Source organism: Equus asinus, chromosome 11 (genome assembly GCF_041296235.1).
Source record: "Equus asinus isolate D_3611 breed Donkey chromosome 11, EquAss-T2T_v2, whole genome shotgun sequence".
In the NCBI taxonomy this organism is placed as follows: Eukaryota; Metazoa; Chordata; class Mammalia; order Perissodactyla; family Equidae; genus Equus; species Equus asinus.
Genome location: NC_091800.1, coordinates 14,938,461 through 14,964,368, shown reverse-complemented (window position 1 = coordinate 14,964,368; position 25,908 = coordinate 14,938,461). Strand labels below are relative to the sequence as shown.

General features: G+C 35.4%; 1 protein-coding gene and 1 long non-coding RNA gene across 6 annotated transcripts in view; one reads left to right on the top strand and one right to left on the bottom strand.

The window, feature by feature from the left end:
- STARD13 (StAR related lipid transfer domain containing 13) overlaps positions 1–25,908 on the top strand; it is a 489,330-nt gene that overhangs the window by 88,341 nt on the left and 375,081 nt on the right. The window contains exon 4 of one of the 4 annotated variants that reach the window (XM_070520503.1): positions 19,973–20,237. The exons of the other annotated variants lie outside the window; for them this stretch is intronic. The gene's annotated coding sequence lies outside the window, so the exon portion shown is untranslated. The remainder of the gene's footprint in view (positions 1–19,972; positions 20,238–25,908) is intronic. 4 annotated transcript variants of the gene reach the window in all.
- Positions 214–25,908, bottom strand: LOC123288859 (uncharacterized). 2 transcript variants are annotated; one of them, XR_011506856.1, is made up of 4 exons: positions 25,003–25,908; positions 24,652–24,834; positions 24,290–24,380; positions 214–5,345 (listed from the first exon to the last, which is right to left on the bottom strand). It is a non-coding gene; the product is annotated as an uncharacterized lncRNA (long non-coding RNA). The 2 variants fall into 2 exon arrangements; XR_011506855.1 differs by having other exon boundaries at positions 24,652–25,908.

The following is a 25,908-nucleotide window of genomic DNA, read 5'->3' as shown; positions in this document are numbered from 1 at the left end:
TATCTACACATTATGTATTTCTCATCCATCCTCAAAAGCAAAATAATCTTAAAATAAGTGGAATTTGTGATATCAATTTTAGGGACTGAAAGAATTAGTTTCATTTTGTGAGGAGTTCCTCACCTGGGTGATTGTGATGGGATGTAACATGAATTGTAATCACCAAGCCAACCAAAAATAAAGATAATTCTACATGTCATTCTCTAGTGCATAAAACTCAGTGGAATGGAATCTCAACCATTCAGAGAGAAACAGATGTCTTCCCCTTATGTATCTGCTAAATACTCAGAAACTTCAAAATGTGCACAGAAGGAGCTCTGAGAAACCAGACTGGGAATTCCTGCCAATCTGTGAACTGAAATCTCTACCAAAGGACTCCTCCTCAGGGACACTGGCAAGGTGCAACACAATGCCTCCAAGTCTCAGGACGTGCATCATGTGTGCTGTTAAAAAGAAGCATCTCATGGGAGCACATCATCGACTACCAGAGGAGCAGTAGAAGGATAACACTTATATTTCCTCCCTTGAGCCATGTCTCTCTACAGATCTTTCCATCAGAGCTCAAAAAAAAAAAAAACAAATCTGGAACAAAACCCTGCATAATATTTTTTTCCAGCCATGACTGTAAAACCCTTGCAGCTGAGAGACAACTCAGTACGTGTGAGATGAGCTTCACGTGATAAGTCTGGAAGGATGTTATGTTTCCCCACAGCTGTCCTGCTAAGAAATGCATGTAAAGGAACTTCAGCCAGGAACTTCCCCCCCAAACAAGCAAACAGCCTATGGACTAACAAAGAAGAAAGATTTGCATCATGAAGAGAATTTCAGTAGACATTTTGGAAGCAAACTAGATAAGGGCAAAAGTGAACAAAAAGCAATCCATCTAGTGGTGCGTTGTTACCCAATCACTGTGTGAACGCTTCTCATAAATGTTTGAAGGATGGCTCATCTACATTCCCAGTTACACACATTACCATACTCTTGTCAAGAAAAGTGAGGAAAAAAGAGTTCATTGGTAAGCCTTTATATAGGGGTCAAATTGGTAACATAAAGTTTAAATCGTCTATGGGCATCTTGATGTGTTCTACAATTTTGCTTACTCATACTCCAAGCATCAATGATACCATCCAATTCCTTAAAAAATCAAGTCTCCAAATAATCTAACATGCACTTAAGAATAGGTAGCTGGCTTTTAGGAGTTGTAACTTCCTGTCCCGTGCTCTTTCATAGATCCCTTTATTGATGCAGTGTCAGAAGGAGGCCTAGCTTTAAAAGAGAAAATAAAACAGAATATTCATTACTTTAAACTTGTGCTTACAAATAGCCACATGTTGATTTCCTCTTTGGATAGCAAATTTCAACACAAACAAGCATAACTCTATTTATTTATTTTTATCTGTATCTTATTAATCCAAAGGAAAGTTAATATTTCTGTCTGAAAGTTTGGTTAATAATTTTCTCTGTTGCCATTTCATCATAATCTAAATAAATACAGTGCAAAAGTAAACTATAACTTATGCTATATATTATAGTTTGAAAGTCAAAAAATGTAAATCAATTACGATTTAAATCATAAAGAAATACTCTTGTGATTATCATTTACTGATGGATGCAGGCTTTTTTTAAACCTTTCTTCCAAGTGAGATGTCACCTCTATATGCTGAAGCTTACTTTCTGTTCACTTTCTCCTCATTTAATGCCTTTTTCCTTTAACTTCATGTGCTAATTATTATATAAAATTACTAAATCCTTCAAATTTCTTTAAAATCACTTGCACAATTAAACATAAATCCTCCTCTAATCACCAACTATTTATTTATTTGGATCAGAGCATTTAGCTCAGGCAGGGGGTTCTGGGAGGGCGTCCTGGAGATGGCTTTCTTCTTACTAATTTGGATAAGCTCTTCATGTCATGACGACTACATACATTTACAGCTCATATTCAATATTACCAAACTGGTTTTCAAAGTATTCGACCGTTTTACACTTTCATCAGTGAGATGTGAATGGGAAGTAGCGCTGAAGTTTACATTGTCCTTCTTACTTTTTGACAAAGAATAACATTGATACAACATCACATACAAGATTATTCGATATATTTAAACTAGCCAACTAACACACCAGGTATATAAATTAATATTCTCCCCTCCGTCAAAATGTAGATTTTCCACACTTAATGCTAGATAAACTTTGCCTTTATACTATTTGCACTCAGTTAAATCAGAATGGCTAGTCTACCCAAAGAGAAGTTCTCGTATTTGTCTTCTTCTGTACTGTTATATTTGCAATTTTTTTAAGAGGGTAATGGTTATTGGTAGTTTTAAAAAAAGTTACAAGGTAGATCTATAGGAAAACAATTCCTTAGCTTAATACGCCACTAGGATAATTCTATCCAAAAATAAGGCTCAAATGTTATTTCCTATTCAGTCTACTCTGAATGTGGCGTATATATATATATTTAGTTAACAACTCTTTCTGAAATGTAGATTAACAAATCTCCCTTGGGTAAATATATAGCTATATGTAAATTCTGTAGCTTACGTTGAGGATTTAGAAATATATTAAATAGACAACCTTATACATTTAGTGTGTTCACTGTTTAATCCCCTCATTCATATCCTAGGACTTGCTGATATATTCATCAAGAATATAAGTAACCCGAGAAACTAACTTTTACTCAATTATTCAGTGCCTGGTGGCAGATAGCAGCCCTGTCCAGACAGGGGACACCATGGTACCAAAGCTCGACTGGATCACAAGTAAAATTAAATTAATAGTTTACCTCTGGTACTGTATATCTCTCCGAATTTTTGATAGCCCTAGCACATAAATATTTAAGAAAAGTTTCATAGGTCTTCTTTCTAGCATTTTATTAACAAATAATTGCCGCAGGAATGTGCTAATCACCTTACGGCACTCTATAAAAGTCATTTGATCCGAGTGAGCTACATAACGGTTTACCACTATTGCTACCCCATCAGGGCCCCCAGTCAACACTGGCATTTCTGAAGCTCACCCCAGGTCTTCCATACCTGTTTGCTACCCTTTTCACAAGCCTGAGCTGTGTTTCTTTTTCTTTATCTGGATTTACTCTAAGTATCAAAGGAAGATAGCAGGAATCCCCACAGAAATACGCATCAGGACAAAAGAGTCCATCCTGCAGAAGGACTGGGAACTACGGTTCAGGAATAATGCCTGTAAGTTAAGAACGCCTGTTCAGCAAAGTGAGCTTAGTTTCCCAGTTGTGTTGTCCCTAACACCTCATGCTTTAAAATATACTAACTATGCATTTAAACAGTGGACAAAAAAAAATCCCCAAATACCAATATCTTTAAAAAACAATCTCTTGAAACAATCTCTCCTAAAGAACAAATGCAAACTCATAAACATATTTTGACATTTTATTTATAGGTAGTGACATACACAGTGGCACACAAACAGTGACCCTGTTTACATACAGACTTCCAAGAGAAGCATCAGTGATTATAAGAAGGGGGACTCCTGGTAGGAGATGGGCACAGGGCATTCTGACCCAGCTCTTTTGAGACTGAGGATGTTTTGACTCTGTGTTTATAACTACAAGTGTTTCAATCAGAAGTATAGTAACATTGATGAAACAATATTCCAGAACAAATTCCATTAAACTATTTTAACCAACAGATCAATTCTCTACACAATGCAGCTGAACCACTTTCACTTTTCACACACTTTCATTTTTATTTTTATGAAATGATCCATTGCTATCACTTTTCTGTGTAAATTAAATGAAGATTTGATTCCTACGACAATTTTTGTCCATATTAAGTTTTATCAATTACAGCTTCACCATTGTAAATTTGCTCTGTTGGCCATTATTTCTATGAAATTCCATTTTCTATTATGTAAATATTACCAAGCTTTGATTCTTCTGTCAATTTATAATCTGCAACAGATTCCAACTTGTGCAGTTTTAGCTGCTATCAGTTATATTTTATGTTAATTATTTCTACTATGATTCGATTTTCCCTAGGCCACTGTCAGCTGTTTTCACAAAGATATCAACATTCTTTACTGAGCTCTCCAGTTAAAATTTAGCCATTGTCGGTTTTGTGTTTGTTATTCCTATCAGAATATTTGTTATGAATTTTATAAAAAGTTGGGCCTTTGTATTTATTTCTTGAAGCAAAGAGTGTTAGTGGTGAGTTGGCAGGGTCGAAGCATTCGGCTTCAGCAATATATATTTAAACCATGACCAAGTGAAGCTTAAATAAGTTTTGGATAAAAGCTGATGAGTGCATTAAAGCATAAAAATTGCACTGTGGGAATATTGGAAGGGCATGCAATGGCTTGCTTAAGGTGTAGAGGAATAAGAAATTACTGAACCATCAAATTAGGCAATTGAGAAGCTGAAAATCGAAGCCAAAATACAAAATTATTTAGTGTACATGCTAGAACCTATATAAATATGATTGGTGATGGCAGGCTTGTTGTAAGGTACAAGAAATAAGAAATAGATTATGGAAGGATGGAATTCAGACACAGCAAGGATTGCCTAGCTTCATTTGATAAAATACATCCACCTGGGAATCTAGGTTTCTCTGATCTGCCAAATTTTTCACTTCTCCCAGGTTACTTTGACTGATACATTTTAGGTGGCTTGGGCAGTGGCTCTATTCATTGTCCTTGATAATGTGATCTTCTGGACCTTGTTTTCACGTTCCACGGAAATGAAAGTCAGAGCAAACTTAAAAGATGATAGAATACAATGTTTACCTTATGAGATGAAATGCTGCAATTATAATGAAAGAGGAAATTCTTTGCTTTTACAAAGTCTTCATAAATGCCAGAAACTGTTAGTGGGTGGACTTGTACAGAAAATTAGACACAGTGTGAGTCTCAGGCAGTTAGAGAAGATGAGGAGACATAAGTATTGTAGTACATTCTGTAACAGATATAGGTACAAATGCTTCAAAAACACAAAGGAGAAAGTAATTAATTGGGCTTGGGAAAGTTTTCCAAAGAAGGTGGCATTGATTTGAGCCTCAAAGGATGAATAAATAGGAAAGTGCTTATCAGAAAAAGGAAATAGAATAGCTAGAATATTTTGAATCAAGTCACTGGCTATTGGTTGATGTTAATGCCAATAATCATGCCCATCTATGACATAGTCTTTTTATCTGTTTAGAGGCAGAGTTCTGGGCTGAGTGAGAGCTTTTCAAGAGCCTACAAGTAACTGACCTTCTCATGTTGTCTCCATTCCTTGGTTAGGACGCTCAAGTCCTCGATCACAGCGGTATGCAACGGTCATAGAATCCATGGTGAATTTGCTTTCCTTAAGCTTCACCAGAGTGGTCCTCTATTTAAAGCTACCAAACACATTAAATACTTTATCAAAATACACCTTTTTAAAATCTTCTTTTAAAACTTGACCAAAAACAACAAAGCTGCTAATTTTTTTAAATAAATCACACTGAAAAAAACCTTAGCAGTATCTCACCACATTCATTCTTAACAGCTTTTGCAACAGCTTATGCTAAATATAATCTTACTCTGGTGACAAGAGTTTCCCTGGTTGTTTTCTTCTAAACTCCCAACTACCATGCTAGGAAATCCTCTAAAATTCATATAATTTTACTTATAATTATTAATTGATATTTTTATCATATTGTATAGCACATTTGTAAAATACAGTTTCTTTTGTTTATTGAACCAATTTAGGTAAATTTATCTTTCAACCATAAAATTAATATTGTTTTCCTATATACATAGTTCATTTATTCAACAAACATATATTAATAATTTGGTACTCTAGGACATACAAAGATTAAAAGGACAGGATTCCAGGACTTTGGAGACTTTAGTGGTATACATTTCCTTTTTATTCTTCTCCCCAAAGCCCCCAGTACACAGTTTTATATTCTAGTTGTGACTGCCTCTGGTTGTGCCATGTGGGATGCTGCCTCAGCATGGTCTGATGAGCGATGCCATGTCCGTGCCCAGGATCCAAACCAGCAAAACCCTGGGCCACCAAAGCAGAGCGCGAGAAATTAACCACTTGGCCACGACACAGGCCCCTAGTGGTATAAATTTTCTAAATGTTCCTAATTAATAAGCAAGTGAGGTCAAAAGTATATTAAAATATATAATTTCAGAAGAAAGAGAGACATTATTTTGTGTGGAGAATCTAGGAAGGCTTCATGGAGGAAATACCATTTGACCTGGGTTTAAGTGTTGGATAGACTGAAAACATGGAAACGGAAGAAGGTTATTCTAGGCAAAGAGAAAAATAGAAGTGAGGTCATATAGACGGAGAGGTATCCGCAGCCATGTTGGAGAATAAATAGAGGTTTAGAGCCACTTGAGGGCACAGTCATAAAGAATATTATGGATAACAGTGCTTTCTCAGTTAAAAAAAAAAAAAAACAGGCAGCAAATAGCTAAAATAAATGTGAAGACTTGACTTTCCAAATTTGGATATCCTATCTTCAAAAATTACCACTTACATACATTAAACCCAAAATTTACACTGGCTCTAGATCTCATAAGAAAAAGGGAACATTTAAATGAGGTTCAGAAGCAAATAACATTCAAGAATATAAATCATCCATTATCCTCCGATAGCAATGGAAATGTTATCTCAGCTATGAATATTTTGAAAAACCTGAAGTGAGATATTAAGCTGCTAAAGTTGAAATAGACGCCCAGTTCTTTCAGGCTGACTGAGAAAACTGAAGGTCAAAATATGTTACTGTTTGATTTATGGCTGTGGATTAAGCAGAAAGAAATGACAGAGCATTAGTCACATTATGTGGTACAATAATGGCCCTAGGGTGGCATTATTATTAAATGATGACACCTTTGGAATTGTTTGACTAATGCTGTAACTTATCTCTGTGCTGTACAAAAAGCATTACAGTATGATATTTTGATGTTTTTGAATTGCAAGGGATTAGCAAGTAGCTCTGAAAAGCAACTAATTTAGGAGGATTTAAAATGAACAACAGTCTGAAGTTTCATGTCTATTCACGGTATTAAACGTGATACACTGGCAGAAGGCAGTAAAGAATTGCAGTCAGGTACACTGGCACAGATCTCAAATCCAACTTGTAACACATATCTAAAGTCACTCACAAAGACATTTTAAAAAGACCAGAAATGTAATGGTGGAAAAGAAACATTTCTAAGTAATGCAATTAAAAAATAACAAAATAGAATATTTCTAGTAATAATCACAGGGATTAGTCACAGAGCCTGTAAGAGGAAAAAAATCTTCAATTTGGAAGCAAACAGCTGTAAAATTAACAAAAGAATTCAAGCAAATCATTTTTATCAGTGTGGCAAAAAAAAATGTTCAGGTTCTTGGCAAAGGTTATGAACTCAAGAATAAGTGCTATAGAACCTCTTTTACCTTTTCCATTTCTTTTAAACTAAACTAACAATACTCAGGATTTCACCTTCATGCAAAGCTAACATCTATCTGTTAGAAATCCAGACCAAAACAGAAAACTCCTTACAAGTTTATTTGGATTAATAACTTTATAAGCTTATAAACGTTAAAAGCAAACTAAAAGAAGAAACTGAAAAATGTTAAGGAGGTAACATAGAAAGACAAGATCCTTAAACATTTTTAATGCAATGCGGGCAACAGTGTCCTCTGAGAGAAACAATATTTTTCAAAAGCTTATTAAGGCCTACACTGAAGGCATTTAAAAAAATATGCTATAACTACAAAGAATGAAAGAGCTATTATCAACAGATTGCAGAACAGAGATGGAAAGAACTCAAACCAAACACAAGACTGTGTTTAATTGTGTGGGGCTTTATGGGAAGGGCTCTGACTCTGTGGGTCTCCAAATCCTTTCAGTCTAACCAAAGCATAACAACAAAAAGCTAAAATTTACCTGAGAATGTTACTGATTCTGAAATATATATATTTAAAGATGGCAATGAGGATGTTTTAAGAATTTTTAAACAGTGGATAGCTCATGTGCTTACAAATAGATAACTTAGTTATATATTTTCAAAGGTGGAATGTGGCTGCCAAGACGGGTCCAATTTCACTTGGCCACAATTTCTATGATTCCTGAAAAGTCCCCTTTATTGTGACTCGTAGTTCGCAAGACTGATTATGTCCACTCCTTCGACATTTTGAGGTGGTATTTCTTGTGTTTTTTGCCACCCTAGATTCTGTGGAAAGGAGGGGAAAAAACCTAGCCCTTTCTTCTTTAGAAGGCTAATCTTTTTCCCTTTAAAATAATTTTATGTTTCCTTAAGATATTATGCTTTGAAACAGTCTATGTAGGGATTGTTTTGGCATTTAAAAAAAAGTCTAGGGGTCAGCCCTGTGGCTGAGTGGTTAAGTTCACACCCTCAAGTTCAGCGGCCCAGGGTCTCGCTGGTTCAGATCCTGGGCACAGACATGGCACCACTCAACAGGCCATGCTGAGGCGGCGTCTCACATAGCACAACCAGAAGGACCTACAACTAGAATATACAACTATGTACTGCGGGGCTGTGGGGAGAAGAAAAAAAATATTGGTAACAGATGTTAGCTCAGGTGCCAATCTTAAAAAAAAAAAAAAAATCTAAGCCAAGATCTGTGACTCTGAATTTAAGTTTCCAAACCAAGTTAAAGTTCTGTTAGAGAAAAAAAATCTTAAAAGTTAAGAACTAATGTTGCACTAATACTTAACATCCTGCTTGTAAGTCAGAAAATATTGTGGTGTAGCTGTTGGACAGATAGGTAGAAAAATATAGACTATTCTTAGGACATTACCTACAATGTCAGCAACTTTTTAATTTTATATCAAGCTCTCAGAACCTGAAAATAATATCTGCATGTTTTAGTCAGCTCAGGCTGATATAATAAAATACCACAGACTGGGTGGTTTAAACAATGGACATTTACTTCTCACAGTTCTGGAGGCTGCAAAGTTCAAGATCAAGGCACCAGCAGACTGGGTTCTGGGGAGGGCTCTCTTCCTAGTTCTCAGATGGCCACCTTCTCGAGCTGTATCCTCAAATGGCAGAGAGGAGCAGCTCTGGGGTCTCCTCATCTCTTACAAACGCACCAATCACCTCATGGGGCTCCACCTTCATGACCTCATCTAAACCTAATCACCTCCCAAAGGTCCCACCTACTAATTCCATCACATTGCGAGTTAGGGCTTCCACAGACGATTTTTTGGAAGGACACAAACATTAAGTCCAAAACACCAAATACATGATATTTTGAGGCACCGTAACTTCTCTATTCTCTAACTTTATTGTACTCCAACTGTACTCAAGTCCCTTCAAAGCTAAGGTATATCTGAATTTCATGTTTTGTGCTTAAATGGAACTTTTTTTAGTTGGAAAAAATAGGTGGTACTTTTGGGGAAATAAAACATAACATTATGAAGAAACATTATAAGTAAATGTAGTAGGTTAATAAAGAGTATTAGTCTTCAAAAACATTTCAAAGCTCTCTAATTTGCAGACATAGAGCAAATGAAGAAACTCAGCAGTCTTTCTAATCATCTAAAAAGCTCATTTTTCTAGGAAATATAGAATTTAAATGACAGATCTGTTAAATAGTATAATATAAACATGCCTATCAGATGCCTAGAAAAACTAAGTTAAAAAGCCAACTATTATTACATTTAACATTTTATTGTTTTTAATCCTTAGGATATGTGTTAATTTCCAGATGACTGACTTGATTAGAAAGGGATGACGGTGAACCCAAAGATTACTGCAAGTTAACAATAAAACTCTAATATTGAGTAAATCCCATGGTTGATATCAGCAATAGCTTTATATTAGTATACAGAGTATTACTATAATCACTTTGTTTAATAGACTAAATATTCAGAATTACATGAGAGTTACTTTTTATTTTATTTATCATCATTTTCAGGCCCTAAGGGTCATATAATATAATAGAAACCAGAAAGTGAGAAAAATCAGTGTCCCATTATCTTATGAGCAAGGTCAAAATTTTTATTCTTTTTCTTAAAGATAATTTAGTAATTCCTTTTGATTTCTTTTCCTTCTTTATTCTCTTCCTCCTTTCCTTTCTTCCCCTCTTTCTCTCTACCATAGAGAAAGGCTAATATTTTTTAATTTCAAGAAATAAACACAAATAGTTACAAGCAAACTGGGAAAATACATCTTACCAACAGGTCCACATTTTAAAAGAAAATATATCAATGTGCTTTAATAAGGATATTTCTTTTTAAGATTTATTTATTTAATGAACATTTATTATCCCTAGTATATTCCAGGCACTTCTCTAAGTGTTTTAAAAACATTAACTAATTTAATCCTAACAACCCTGTGAGGCAAGTACCATTGCTATCATCTTCAGTTGACAAACAACGAAACTGAGGCATGGAGAGGTAAGTACTTTGCCCAAGGTCACAGAGTAAGCAAGTGATGGAAAGAAAGATTCTGAGTGAAAAAGTGTTGGTAGAATTTGGAAACTGTCTCTTTTTTCTTTTTAAAGTTGTATTTTGTTTTTCCACTACAAATTAAACTGTACTTCAACCTTTACTACAAAATAAATTTTTACTACAGTAGGCTTTTTAAAAATCTTGACTTTTTTATTCTTATAAAATGACATGTTTATTACTTTAAATTACATGGCGGCTCACTCCCTGTGCTTCTCTGTCATCCACACTTGAGAACGCTCTCACCCAAAGAAAACAAAACTCTCACAACTCTACAACTTCCTCTAGTTCAGGGATCGTAGTCACGGCCAGATCTCGTTCTCCCCACGCTCTCTACAGCCTCTGCAGAAACCTTCCACCGTATTCCTACTTGCCTCTGGGGAAGGGCTTGCACCCTGGCTTACTTCAGTTCCTCCAGAGAACTACAAGAGAGGTAGGGGAAAAGGGTTAAATCATTTTTACAAAACTAGCATCCTTCCTAAAGCTTCCAATTTTTAGTTTCCAAGAAAACACAAAAATAGCTGTTCAAAAAATATTTCCAGCGCACATACTATATAGCAGACACAGTGCAAGTACTGGGATCATTAAGATAAAGGAGACACTATTACTGTGCTGAAGGAACTATACCAAATAATAAAATACCAAATTTTATAAAGAATTTGAATTCTTCATAAAGTTCAAAAAAAAGCAATAATTTCCCTGAATAAAATCACTGCAAAACTAATGACTACAAGACTTTTAAAAATATATTTATAGAATATTATATGCAAGTTCAAAAGGAGATTTTCATTCCTCAGATTTGTATAGGATTATTATGCTGCTTGGAAATAATCATTTCTTGGAAATAATCACAAGTCATTAAAATGTCTGAGTGAATTTTAAAAAATCAAGTTCAGTTTACTGGAGTTTCTAAAAGAGTAACATATTATCCCAATTGTAAATATAATATATATACATATATATATTTGGCTAAAGGAGCAACATTAGGGACTTTACACAAGATATCTTATCTCATGCTAATTTAGTGCACTCAGTGGTACCCCACAGACCTGAAGAGAAATAGGATGATTTCACTAGCTAGGTGTTGCTTTGACAAATCTTTTTTCTTTTTTCACATGATGAATTACCAAGCGTCTACTTCCAGTAAGAAGTTGTATTCTTTCTTTACCTAAGTCTCTAACTCATTATCAGGAAGATAATTTAAGCACAGAGGAGGAGTTGATAGACCTGTCATAAACCCAGAATGTTTAAAATTATTTTGATAAAAGTCAGTTTATTTTCAGAAAGGGAATAAATAAGTGAGAAATAAGATTGAGGGAGGAAAAAGGAAAGAAGGGAAGCAGAAAGAAAAGGAAAAGCATTGAGAACATTATCCGTGAATATCTAAACATTATTCTAAAAGAATAAACATCGTCTTGATTTTATAACTTCTATTTCCTTATTAATTTCTCCATAAGAAATCTGATACATTGAAAGTCCATTGTATTGTGCAAAATGCCAGTCTTAACAGCAAACCCAACAGCATTAAACTTCATTTGTTATTACTTTTGCCAGTTAAGAAGTCCTACGTCTGTCAAAGTCCTGAAGCGATTGTTCTGCCATGTATGTTTTTGAAATGAAACATGATTATCTCCAAGTTTGGGGCTTCAGGAACAGATAATACAGCAGCATCAGACGATAAAAATGGACCTAATACTAACTAAAGACTGAATATCACAGAGAAGTCAGCAAAGTCCTTTTACCTGAATTCTCTAATGTGATTGTCACAGCTCTGATGTTAAGTACTAATATACTGTTCTCTCAATTTTTTAAGTGAAGACGTTAAGGTCTGGAGAGGATCAGAGATTATCCCAGTTCACTTAGCTAGTCCACAGCAGGACGAGGCTCAGTCAGTAGTTCCTGACTCCCAAGTTTGGCTCTTTCCATTAGATCACCATGCTCTAGAAATACTTGGCTCAGGGTAGGTAGGACTGAAGAAGAATTTGTTTAGGATGATCAGCAACTTCAAGAAAGTTAGAGAATAGCACCAGAACTTCATGACAATTTAACCAGAGCCTTGAAATCTGTAGTAAAAACAAACCCTCCAATTACAACAAAATTTCAGAATAAAAGAGATTTACATCTAACAGGGTAACAACTTCTAGTTTCTCTTCAGAAACTTCATGAAAAGCTTATGCAGACAATTAGAGCCATCCAGCTTCTCTGCTGGTCTGCCCTCCACCCAAATATAACCAATCCTCCCCTGCAGGAGCTTCGCTGAGGCCCGGCTGACCGGATGCTCGGGTCAGAGAAAACCCAGGTCTGTGGTCTCGGGTGTGAGAAAGAGCAAAGGATTAAGTCAGGACACCTAGCTCCTAGTTTCAGTTCAAATATTAGCTCGCTATGTATGACCTCAAACACATTCTGAAATCTTTTATGATCACTTCACTACATCCTTCTATAGTTATCTCAGAACATTAGCTCGTCTCTCAAATTCTGGTCCTCAGACCACTAGCCTCAGAATCCCGGGGGCTCCTGCTGTAAACGCAGATCTCTGGGCCCCAACCCAGACCCACTAAATCAAAATATGCTGCCATAAATCCAGGAAAACCCATGTGCATTTTAAAGTTTGCACACTTAAAATTTGCAAACCAAGGGGAGGGTCTTTGTTATAAGCCACAGATATTTTTGATCCTAATCCCAACATTTATAGGCAAATTACTTAACATTCTCTCTCGGGAATTTGCAGCCCCAAGTCTTTTCTTCTCAGTCACATCCACCCAGCTCAGCCTCTCTGGACATCACTTTGCCCATCTGTAAAATGGATATGACAACTTCTAACTTATTGGGTGGATATGAAGAACAAAGGAGATAATGCATTTATATTTTTAACGTACCTAACAGAATTCCTAACACGTAACAAATAATAAGCGTTACATACCTTTCCTCTGTAATAACAGACCATTAGCATAATGATAGCACATATTTATTCAGTACTAACCATATGTAGTACCATGCACATTACATATATTAACTCACATAATTATCATCATAACCCTATGAAGAAGGCACTATTATTATCCTCAGTTCCTCTCCAGAGGAGGATCCTGAGACACAGAGAATCAGGTAACCTGCCTAATGTCACATCAACATTAGGTGATGGAATCACAAGCCCTCTGATTCTGACACAAAATAAAGTTTGAGAATTGCTGCCTTAAAATCACTGCCATGATCACTGCCTTCAAGAAACACATGGCAGTACTGCATCCCACTTAGCGGGAATCTATGGGGTTGGAGCCAGATTCACACAGAATTTTGAGATTCACTGTCAACTTTAGAGGCTAAAAGAACTATATTTCCTGAGTATTTAATTAATTTTTTAATTTAATGTGTTCCTTCCCTATATTAGTATTACACTATTTTAATTACTACACTTTAAAAATATGCTTTTATGTCTATTAGTGTTCATTGGCCAGATACTGAAAGTATAGAGAAGATATAATGGAAACTCATAAACTGATGAAGGGATAAGCACTTGGCATGTCCACCAAACCTTCTGTGTAATACAACCAGGATCTTAATTATAGACAGCTTTTTCAAAAAATTTGCTATGAATTCTGGAATTAAATTAGCTATAATTTTTTAAAATTTTGATGATTCTTCAAAAAGTTTCATAGAAATGTTTGCTCATTTTTATCACTGTAAATTAGAAATGAATACGAAAAATTCTACTGAGAATACAATCAAACACAAAATTACAATTAACATCTTGGTGTATTTCCTACTATTTTCTTTATCCAAAGTTATTTTTGTTACGTTTATGTAGTTATAATCTCACCATTTATATACAGTCATGCACCACATAATGATGTTTCGGTCAACGATGGACCGCATATATGATGGTGGCCCCATAAGATTAGTTCCATATAGCCTAGGTGTGTAGCAGGCTGTACCATCTAGGTTTGTGTAAGTACACTCTATGATGTTTGCACAACAATGAAATCGCCTAACGACGCATTTCTCAGAACATATCCCCATCACTGAATAACATATGACTGTAATTTTACTTCCTATTTCACAACATAAAATTTATAAGCATTTTATCCCTTATAATGGCATCCTATCTATAATCACTTTAATACCCATAATATTCCTACTTGTGAGTTGTAAGTTAACTATAGTTTATCTTAACTAAGCCCCTACTCAAGTTTTTAGGTTGTTTCAAATTTTCTACAATTATGAATAAAGCTATAATTAATATTTTTACCTCATTTCATTCTAGAATTCTTTCCATAAAAGAGATTCCCAGAAGCATGATTACAAAGTCAAATGCAGCCATTCATATCAATAAAAATTACTGAATTATCCATTTTGAAGTGTGTGGTAATGTCTTTTAATATGTACTAAAACATATAAAATGTTATATTACTTGGATATTTGGTTTAATTAAGGTTACACCACATCAGTATTACAGTATTTCAGGTATCATAGCTTAAAAATATAGTTCAATGTCTAGTATAGCTTGCGTAACTCATTTCTCTTCCTTTCAAAATATTCTTTGCATTTTTTTCTGTATTAACCTGCAAGATGAACTTTAGAATGATTTTGTCAAGCTGGAAAATAAATCAAACCAAAATTCCATTATTATTTTCACTGGAATTGCATTAAATCTATAAAGTAATTTTAAAGTAACCAACATCCTTGAAGTATTACTTTTGACATACAGAAGCACAGTTTCTCTAACTTAGTTCTACTTTTAATTCTCTCAAAGCTCTATCACTTTTTACGCATGTAGGCCACACATATTTCTCATTAAAGGTTTGCTAAAAGTTTATACTAGTGTTGCTATGGTGAATGTGACTCTCCTTTCATTAATTTTTTAACAGGTTTATTGAGGTATAAATTACATATAAAATTTACATTTTCAGTATATAATTCACTGATTTTTTTAGTAAATTATAGTTGTTCAACCAGCACCACAATGCAGTCTTACTACATTTTCGTTACCACAAAAAGATTTCCCTTTTGTTGATGATTTCTAATTTATTTCTGTTACAGTTGGAGATACACTTCAGATGATTTCAGTCCTTTTAAATATACTGAGGTGTGTTTACGGCCTAGCGCTCCACATGCACTTGGGAAGAATGTGCATTCTGCTTTCATTTGGTGCAGTGTTCTACAGATGTCAGTTATGTCAAAGTTGGCTGATAGTGTTGTTTAAAAGATACCCTTGTTGATTTTCTGTCTAGTTGTTTCTATTAATTATTGAGATCAGGGGTTCTGAAGTCTCTAACTATTATCATCTATTTCTGTCTTCAATTCTATCATTTATTGCTCATGTACTTGAGGAATCTATGGTAGGTATGCATACATTTATAATTGTTCTATTTTCCTGTTGAATTGACCCTTTTATCTGTATGAAATGTCCCTCTTTATCTCAAGTATGTTTTGCTCATCTTAAAAGTATATTTTGTCTGATATTAGTATATACAGTCACTCCAGCTCTTTTATGAGTACTGTTTGTGTGGTATATCTTTTTCCATTCTTTTAACTTTCAGTCTATTTCCATCGTTGAATTTAAAACCTGTCTTTTGTAGACAGCATATAGTTGGGTCTTGATTTTTTTTTTAAGTTCAGTCTGACAATCTCTGCCTTTTGATTTAAGCATTTACTCTATTTACATGTAACGAAATACTGATATAGTTGGACTTCTGCTATTTTGATATTTGTTTTCTCTATGTCTCAAGTCTTTTTTGGCCTCTCTTTCTCTTTTACGGTCTTCTTTAAATAGATATATTCTAGTGTACTACTTTAATTCCTTTTTTTAGACTTTTTAGATTTTTCTTAGCGGCTGCTTTTTGCATTACAATAATCAGTAATTTGTAACAATCTACTACAAGTACTCACAATCTACTTCAGATTAATATTAACTTAATGCCAGTAGAACACAGAAATTTTGCTCCAATATAGTTCCATTTCCTCCCCCTTCATCTTAATATTGTCATATATCTTTATAGATGTTAACCCCAATAATACAGTTTTGTAACTATTGTTTTGTGCAATTATCTTTTAAATAAGAGAAAAAAGACAAAAATATGTATTTATATAGTTCTTTACATTTACCTATGTAATTACCTTTTTTTCCACATTAAGACTTTATGTTTCACAGCAGTTTTGGGTTTACAATCTAAATTTGAGAGAGAAGTACAGAGATCTTCCATACATCTCCCGCCCCCACACAGGCATAGCCTCCCCATCATCAATGTCACTCATCAAATGGTATATCTGTTACAACTGATGAACCTATACTGATGCTAATAATCACCCAAAATCCATTGTTTACCTTAGTGTTCACTCTTGGTGTTGTACATTCTATGCGTTTGGACCAATGTATAATGATAAATGTCCATTATTATAATATCATACAGAGTATTTTCACTGCCCTAAAAATCCTCTGTTCTGCCTATTCATCTTTCTCCCAACCCCCTGCAACCACTGATTTTTTTACAGTCTCTATATTTCGCCTTTTCCAGAACGTCATATAGTCGGAATCATACAGTATGTAGCCTTTTCAGATTGGCTTCTTTCACTTAGTAATATGCACTTACGGTTCCTCCATGCCTTTTTACGTAATTACCTTTTCCAGTGTTATTTCTTCATGTGGCTTCAAGTTACCACCTGTTGTCATTTCCAATAGGCCTGAAGCATTTTCTTTAGTATTTCTTGTGAGGAAGATCTGTTAACAACAAATTCTCTGTCTTTGTTTACCTGAGAATGATTTTATTCCACCTTCATTTTTTGAAGGGGAGTTTTGCTGAATGTAGAATTCTTGGTTGACAGTTTTTTCTTTGAATATGTCATCCTGCTGCCTCTGGCTTCTATTTCTGATGAAAAGTCAGCTTTTAATCTTATTGTGGTTCCACTGCATGTGATAAGTCATTTTTCTCTTGCTGCATTCAAGGCGTTCTCTTTGTCTTTGGCTTTCAACAGTTTGACTATAATGTATCTTGACATATAATGTATAATGGTTGTATTTCTTTGAGTGAATACCCTTTGGAGTTCATTGAGCTTCTTGGATATGTACATAAATGTTTTTCACCAAATTTGGAAAGCTCTTGGTCATCTTTTCTCCACACATTTTCTACCTCTTTATCTCTCTTGTCTCTTTCTAGGACTCCCAGTATATGTGTGATTGTATGCTCATGTGTCCTACAGATCTCTGAGATTCTTCATTTTTCTTTCTGTTCTTCAGATTGCATACCACCAAGAGAAAGAAATCACATAGTGATTTGAACAATTAAATATAAAAAATTATTACCTATAGTTGGGATTCAAGTAATGAGGAATTGGCTAGTAAAAAGTAAGAGAACTTTTTAAAACATGCAGGACTAGAGATGTAAGGAGAAGTCACCACCCCTATGGCTGAGATTAGAGCACTTAAGGAAGACCCTCCTCCCAGGGCTGAGATCCAGACTTTGTTGGAATGGGAATGACTATGGGTCACTGGATGGTAGAGAAGTCACTGTGGAGCTGCACCAGCAGAACTTGCTGAAAATCTCCCTTTATGGTGCTGGCAAAATCGCTTCTCCCTCTAGAGCGCTGGCAAGATCTCTTCATAGGAAGGGATCTTCCTGGAGGCACTCTGCTACAAAATCACCCAGTGGGAATTGTTGCGGGAAGTTGCTGGCCACTGGATGCTGCTAACTGTCATGCAGTGCAGGAGCTGGGTACTAGAACATCTGCCTGCACTGCAGGAGCGGGCAGCAGGAGAAGCCACACAGGCAGCATGGGCTTACCAAGTGGGCCTACTGGAACCCGGAAGGAAAACTCCTTCTTCCTGCAATGTCTTTCCAGTATCCTATGCTGACAAAGCTCATTGCCAGCTAGTACAGGAAAAATAAAATTAAAGGCACCAAATCCATTTTCATAGAACAGGAAAAGAAGAGAATTTGGAACTGGGAGGTAATATATTGATAAGTGGTATATTTCATTCCTTTGGCCATTTACTTCCATATGCATCCTTCTACACACACTTGAATTCCTATGTAGCAAAGAATACCAACTAATAAGATACAGCTAGCCATATTACAAGTAAAGAAGCTCTATCCCTTCCCCCAAAATGAGGAGGTACACAGTCCCAACAGTTATTGTGTCCATCACAGGCTATAGTAATAACTCCTCAAATTCAGCCACAGTTTCACTGAGTATTCTATTACCTAAAGACTAAATTATGTTAGCTTCTAGCAGTTTGTATACAAATAAAAATGAGAGGGAAGAAGAAAATTGGTATATACAAGTAAACATATGCATATAGAAAACAGAGAGAAAATATACAAAGCTAATACAGTCGTTTCTATAATTAGTTTCAAAGTTATTGATGATTATCTATGTATTCCTTCTTTAACTACCCATTCCATCTTTCCCTTACCCTCAGCCAAAACCTTGGCTGCTCTGAGTTCTTAACTGGGTGGATGACTCAAACCTTCATTTCTGAAAGGTGTGCATCCTAAATTGTTCTGCCTTTTTTTGATTGCTATAGTTTTACATTAATCTTTCCTCCTGGGCAGGAAAGTAATGAGGTGCCACTTGAGAATCCCCTAGATTCCAACTATAGTCCTTTTTGCCTCTAAATCAATTTCTGCTTGGTAATATGGATTAATCATTGCATCTTTTTCTTCTTTTGGTTCAGCGACAGAGGTGTCCAAAATTGTCAGTTGAAAGGCAAATGAAATCATCTTCCAATTCGAAGGAATCATTGTTGTGTCCCTGATGGAAGCATTCCACACTTGGAGACTAAGGTCTCTAAACCAGAAGAGCTCAAAGTTGTGGGTGTGGAAAGCAAAAATTCTGCAAGTGGCATATTATGTGTTTCATCCATTAACTTCTGGAACCATATATTTTGTCTATGATGGAAACACCACCATATAATGGTCTCTCATTCAAAGCATATACTGCATCCTATAAAACAGAACTCCATCCTTTCTGTGTGGTGTGGTCAGGGCGTGGTCTCTCAAATGGCATCATAACGGAGTCTTCAGTAAGGCATTCCAACTTCCTAGTTAAACTAGCATACCCTCTGAAAACACTACTTTCTCTCCTCCATTATATTCCTATTATATTGTTTAGAATTTGCAGGACATTTCAACGCAAAATTGCTGAGAGTAGAATTCCCTATTTTATCCCAGTTTTAAAGAGAATTACTTAGTATTTTATCTTTAAATAAGATAAAAATTGTGATTGGTTTGAAATAGACATCTTAACAAATGAAGGAATTAGCCTCCTAAATTACATTTTTTAAAAAAGATTTAAGAATATCTATGGAATTTCACTAAATGACTTTTGGAAATCTAATGGATATAATTGCACAGGTTTTTCTTATTTTACCTATTGATACAATGTGATATCAATACATTTCTTGATATTGAACCATCTTTATTGTATTAGCTTTTGCTGCAGTAACAACCAACCTCCAAATCTTTATGGCTTACAAACACAAACATTCACATTAAAGCTGTAGACTGCAAGCTCTGTTACAGCCTGCAGGTTGACTGCAGGTCTGCTCACTGTCTCCTTCCTGTATCCAGGTTGAAGGAGCAACAGCAATCATAGTTGAGGGGAGAAGACAGAGAGATTGAGATGAATCATGCAATTGCTCTTAAAGTTTATGCCTGAAAATGGTAAAACTGACAACCACTCAGACTCCATTGGCCAAAGCAAGTCACATGGTCAATATCAATGAGCTGGAGAAATACACTTCTTCAACAGCATGGGTAAGGAAGAACGAATATTTGTGAAAAGCAACGCAAACTGTCATACTTGTATTCAAAGGATAGATTCTTCTTGGTCAAGGTAAATTACTCTTTAATATACTATTGTCTGTATGCTAATATTATATTTATATGCATAATCATAAGTGAGATTGATATATAACTTTGAATGCTTTAAGGGTTTCGTAGGATAATTATGGTTGCTTAGTAGAATGAACTGGGTAGCTTTCTATATTTTTCTCTATGTTCTGCATATGAAGTTATCTATTCCTCTTAAGGATAAAAGATTTCAACAGTACCATTTAGAACTAGAGCCTTTTGAGAGAAGCAATTAATTTGATAACTTTAAAAAAATTTTCTGTTATTGGTAAAATATGATTAAACTATTTTAGGTAGTTTTGATTTTGAAATCATTCATTTCATGATTCTCAAACTTGATTGTAACCATATGTATGTATTTAACACGTTTTCTACATGTTAAAGCTTTTCTTTAATTTCTAATTTTTATTGGGATTTCCCACATTTATTATTTGGGGACTTTTTCCTATTTTCTAATGCATTTACTATTACTCCTTTTATCTTTACTATAATCTTCCTTTTGCTTCTTTTTCATTTTCTAAATTATTTAATCAAATGGCTTGACTTGCTCATAGAATAAAATCTAGCTATGAATTTAAGTATAAATTCAGCATTACATAACTCCATTAAATTGAAAACTCAGTGAGAGCCACATTCCTATTCTTTTTTTCATTAACACCCTCAAGTGTCTAGCACAGTGCCTTCTTTGCACAAAGGAGTTTCAGAGTATTTGATAACATTCACATTTTTTCTGAGGGCTCTGTTTCTGTAATTTTTTTGGTTCCTGTTCAGCACTATGGTTATTTCTTAATTCCAAAAAGCTTTGGAGAATTTACTGAGGCATCTTAGTGACTGAGTAAAAGATCAATTAGGTATGTTGCCCTAGCTATAGATATTCTACTTTCTTAATTATATTTTTAAGATCTTAAGTGCCGTCATTTTTCATGTAATTGAGAACAGACTGACAGTTGCATAGTAAGATGTAGGTTAAAAGGGCAAACAGCTAAAACAGCAAACTTTGTTGAATTCTCTAAGTTATTTTATTATATAGCACAAGACAGTATAATCTTTTTAAGTATTGCTGGAAATTTCTTTTTTTCCATAAAAGTCTTATCACAAACTTATACTTGGTTTAAGTAACCAAAATGTACCACACATATTCAATATTAAGTCTGCTGGTTATATATCTCTGCTATTTCCTGGGAAGCCTGACTTTGCAAAACCTTACTTATAAGCAAAACATTCAGCTGAATTTCATCTGGTATGGAAGCACATTTAGGACAGTGGGGTTGACACAATGGTATAACCAAAATATCAAGGCTATGGAAGAAGAGGTAGAAACAGTTCAGTAGCATTGATAACTAATTCCGACCAACACATAGCTGAAAGATTAACAGTAAAACAGTATACAATACTAGCTGAAAAAGATCTACTGGGAAATGGCTAATTTTGTGGTAATATTTAAAAACCATATAAAAACGTGTATTTTTACTTTTTCCAAAGTAGTATAATAATTGGCACTGCTCAACCTAGTATAGTAAACATATATTAAAATATTTTATACATATTAAATGTCAAGTGCTTTAAATTGCTATTACAAAGAATATATGATCTGCATCACCACTTTAAAAGTTACTTAATTCATCCATATATCAAATTATATCAATTATCATTGGAACACGTGCAAAGTGTTAGTCTTCCATTTAAATTGATCACAAACAAGAAATGTTATTATTTTAACAACATAATAATAAGTGTAGCTCACCATTAGGGAGAACACTCATTAAAATGAGTAGAGAAGAATAATTAATTCAAACTTACTTCCAAAGAATAACTTAACGGAAATGATAGGCAGTTTGAATGAGATTTAAAACATGATAAGCCAAAAGATTAGAAAGTCTGAGAACTGTAACTCAAACACCTAAAATAGCAGTATGAAGGCTACAGAGATTCAACTACCAGTGACTGACAAAAAGATGAACATTGCCAGCGTACAAAGGATAGGAAAATTGGTCCCAACACTTAGTCAAAATGTGAGTATCAGCACTGTTAGGCTAAAGTAGAAAGTATTAACAAGTCTACTGACTGTAGCAAATTTAATATTGATGAAAAGATATCTACAACAGTTAAGACTGCAAATCAGCTGAATCAACTTATTTTGAAATTTCTCCTTGGAGAAATACTCCTTTCCACAGATGTTCATCACACATACATGTATGTATTATGTTTTTAGAAAATAGGAGAGAAGATAAAAAATCAGAAAATAGAACTCAAAAGTGATTAATAATAGAAAATACTTCTGAAAGCAAATTTGACACTAGAGTCCTAATCTAATTACTGTAACAACCTCCACTAATCCTTGGTTGAAAGTAAACTACAACTAATGCTTAATGACAAAATTAGCCAAGATAAGTGGTAATGTTAATAGCCATAATAAATGCCATAAATTACTAATTACGTTTAGTCAACAAAGTAGGGTTATTTAATAATGTTCCCCAAATACAACAGGCAGCATTTCTAATAAATAGTTGTGTTTTATATCACACCTCCCCTCATCATGAGCGCATTAGTTAAAAGCTTCATTTAAAATGAAACACAGAACATGTACCTTTCTTTCCTTGGTTTAAATGCTTAACCAGTAATTAGCCAGATACAAAGTTCTCTTAGGGCAACGCCATGGTTTTCAGACAGGTGTTCTCAATTCTCAAGCTGATTTCTTTTTTAACTCTGATGGAGGTTTATTCACATTATAAGGAAAAAGAAAAAAACTGAAGTCCAGTGAACAAAATAATAATGATTTTTAAAAAACTGAGAGGTAGAAAATAAAAGTCAAATGATAACACCTGGAAATTACAAAAGTACAAAATAATTCATAAATACAAAACCTCACATCATTCTAAAAAGGTAGTAAGCGGAAGAATAGCAATAATTAAGAATAGTTAACATCACAAAACACTGAAGATACACCAGCAAGAAAGTAACCTTCTCAAATATTATGGGAAATCCAACTGCCTGCATGTGTGCATATAGAGCAAGAGTTTGCGAAGTTGCCAAGAGTTGGTGGCACCACACAACTCGATGGAGTACTGAATTAGAATCCTCAGTTATTTGTGGTAATGCAATAATTTTAGTCTATGAATACCAAATTTAGTAAGCCTGAATAACTCATTCAGCATGTTACCACTAAGAAATCTTCAGTTGTCAGTAAAAATGAGTCTATGAATTAGGCTCATTCACATAGAAGTACAAAAAATGAGCCTTGCATTTCTCCATAAGGAGGATCCTCAAAGTCCATGAATTTGCTTTACAACAAGATTGATTTAGGGAATCCAGCTGATTTAGGGAATCCAGTCTGACGTAGAGATAGAAATAAACAATTTAGTGGATGGATCTAAAACATACAGAAAAAAAACAAGAATGTGTGATTAATACCCAATTTTATAAAAATATATAAGGTACAAGCTCACTGATCTGATGTAATTTTGTGATAAATTATTTACATTTCAAACAGTATGGATTCATTCCTCAAAGCTCACAATGAATTTATTCATTAAAATTGTTATTAAAATTGCTTTTGTTGGGGCCAGCCCGGTGGCATAGTGTTTAGGTTCACACACTCTGCTTCAGTGGCCTGGGGTTTGCAGGTTCAGATCCTGGGCGAGGACCTAGCACTGTTCATCAAGCCATGCTGAGACGGTGTCCCACATACAAAACCGAGAAGACTGGCACAGATGTTAGCTCAATGACAATCTTCGTCAAGCAACAAGAGGAAGACTGGCAACAGAGTTACCTCAGGGCCAATCTTCCTCACGAAAAAAAGAAAGTGCTTTTGAATAAAAACCTTACTAAATTATTGCAAAAGCAGCATCTCAGTTGTTTTCATTGATCTTTGGATAGAGCAATTTACAAATCAAAGGCATATCAGTTATTTTTAAAGTCAGTCGCACTAGAGAAAACATTCTAAACTTTTTATCAGCTTTAGGAATAATTTCAGCTATGAACGTAACAAACCTATCTAACATTTCTATTTCAATTAGGAGCAAGGATACAACTTACGGTGTGCTGTGCGCTTTATTCACTGTGTTGAGGTCAATGAATGCAGCGGCATAGTCAGGATTTGACAGAATTGAGAAAACGCCTGCAGAAACTATTAGGCAAGCCATTTTTACAAAAGAAAGCACTGTGTACACTTGTAAATGGCATAGTGGGGATGGGGTGAGGTTGGTAGAGGATTCAAAGATGCAAGGGAACATGCGGAGATGCAAAAGGACTTTCAAAGTCTGGCGTCTACCAAAAGGTAAAAGTTGATTGTTGAAACAATTTTGGCCTTAATTCTAGTCATTTCTGATTTACTGACTTCAACCAGTTAATGTGAAGAACAGAAGTGACTGCAAAAATAATTGAAATATTTAGTATACCTGGTATCACAGCAGCCTCTACCAAGATTATATGCAGAACACATTGATATGTCGTAGTTGCTTTAACGTGTGAACACTCATTTAGGTAGAACTTTCCTGGTTCTAGGGCTTAGCTTATCGCTTTCCAGCAATGGGGCCAAAGTCCTACTAATTTCTCCAGTTTTAGTCTCGTAAGCATCTCTTCTGAAATAACAAGATCATTAATAACAAAGCAATCCTCAACTCTAAATTATTCCAGCTGTGATCCTAGTACCAACTTCTTAACTGTCACCAGAGACCTAACCAGAGCCATCATCATCCAGGAGCTCCACCCCAGACCTTCCCAGTTAGAAACGTTCGGTTAAGACTAACCTGTTTTCATAAGCCTTCCAAGGACTACTGACGCACGCTCAAGTCTGAGAACCACTGCTACAGGCGAACCGCGCAGGGGAGCACTAAAGTTAGTAGGTGCGAACATCTGAATTCCAAGGGAAGCTCACTCCACCAGCTTTCACTACACACTTTGATACTCAGTTAAAGCACCATTCCAACAGAACATCGAAACAGTCCTACGCTGGCTATCTAAGATTGTCAGGCCTACAAGCTTCCAAGAAAATCTACGTTTCCAAGCAAGAATTCATTATCAAGAGAGAATGTGTGTTGATTTTGTTGACTTTGGGGAAATGACTTTCCCTCTCTGGTTATCCAAAAGAAAAAGGCCATGCAAACAAATCTATATTCAGCCCGAGTGTTTCTGGGGCTACTTTTCCAAAATGTTTTGGGCTGTCTGAAAGCAAATTATGCTCTAAATTCTCCCCTTCTCGATGGGCTCCCAATACACACTGCACCCTTTTACAACACTGCTTTAATCAGGGAAAGAAACAAGGCGGTTACCGCAGAGGCCAACCTAAGCCACAAAGCCTGTGCCATCTTCCCACCACGCGAGAAACGGGGGCCCCCACTCCCGACAGGGTAAGGAATTGACGCGAGGATGACGGGGAGCAGCCCAGGACGAGCCTTGAGAAAGCCAAACAAGAGAGAACCGCTTTTCCTGGGCTTAAAACTAGAAAAAGAACTGTTTGCCCTCCATCTTGCGCATATACAGCTCCTCCTCCGAGCAGCTTCCGCTTCAAAGGCCGGCCAAGGACCTCTTGCGCGGGAACTCGGCAGGGCGGAGACTCGGGTCCCTCCCTTCCCGAGGGCGGGAGAAAAGAAAGCCTAGGCCGCGGGTTCTCTGGAAGGTTCCGAGAGAAAGGCGCGCGCCCCCTCTACGGGCGG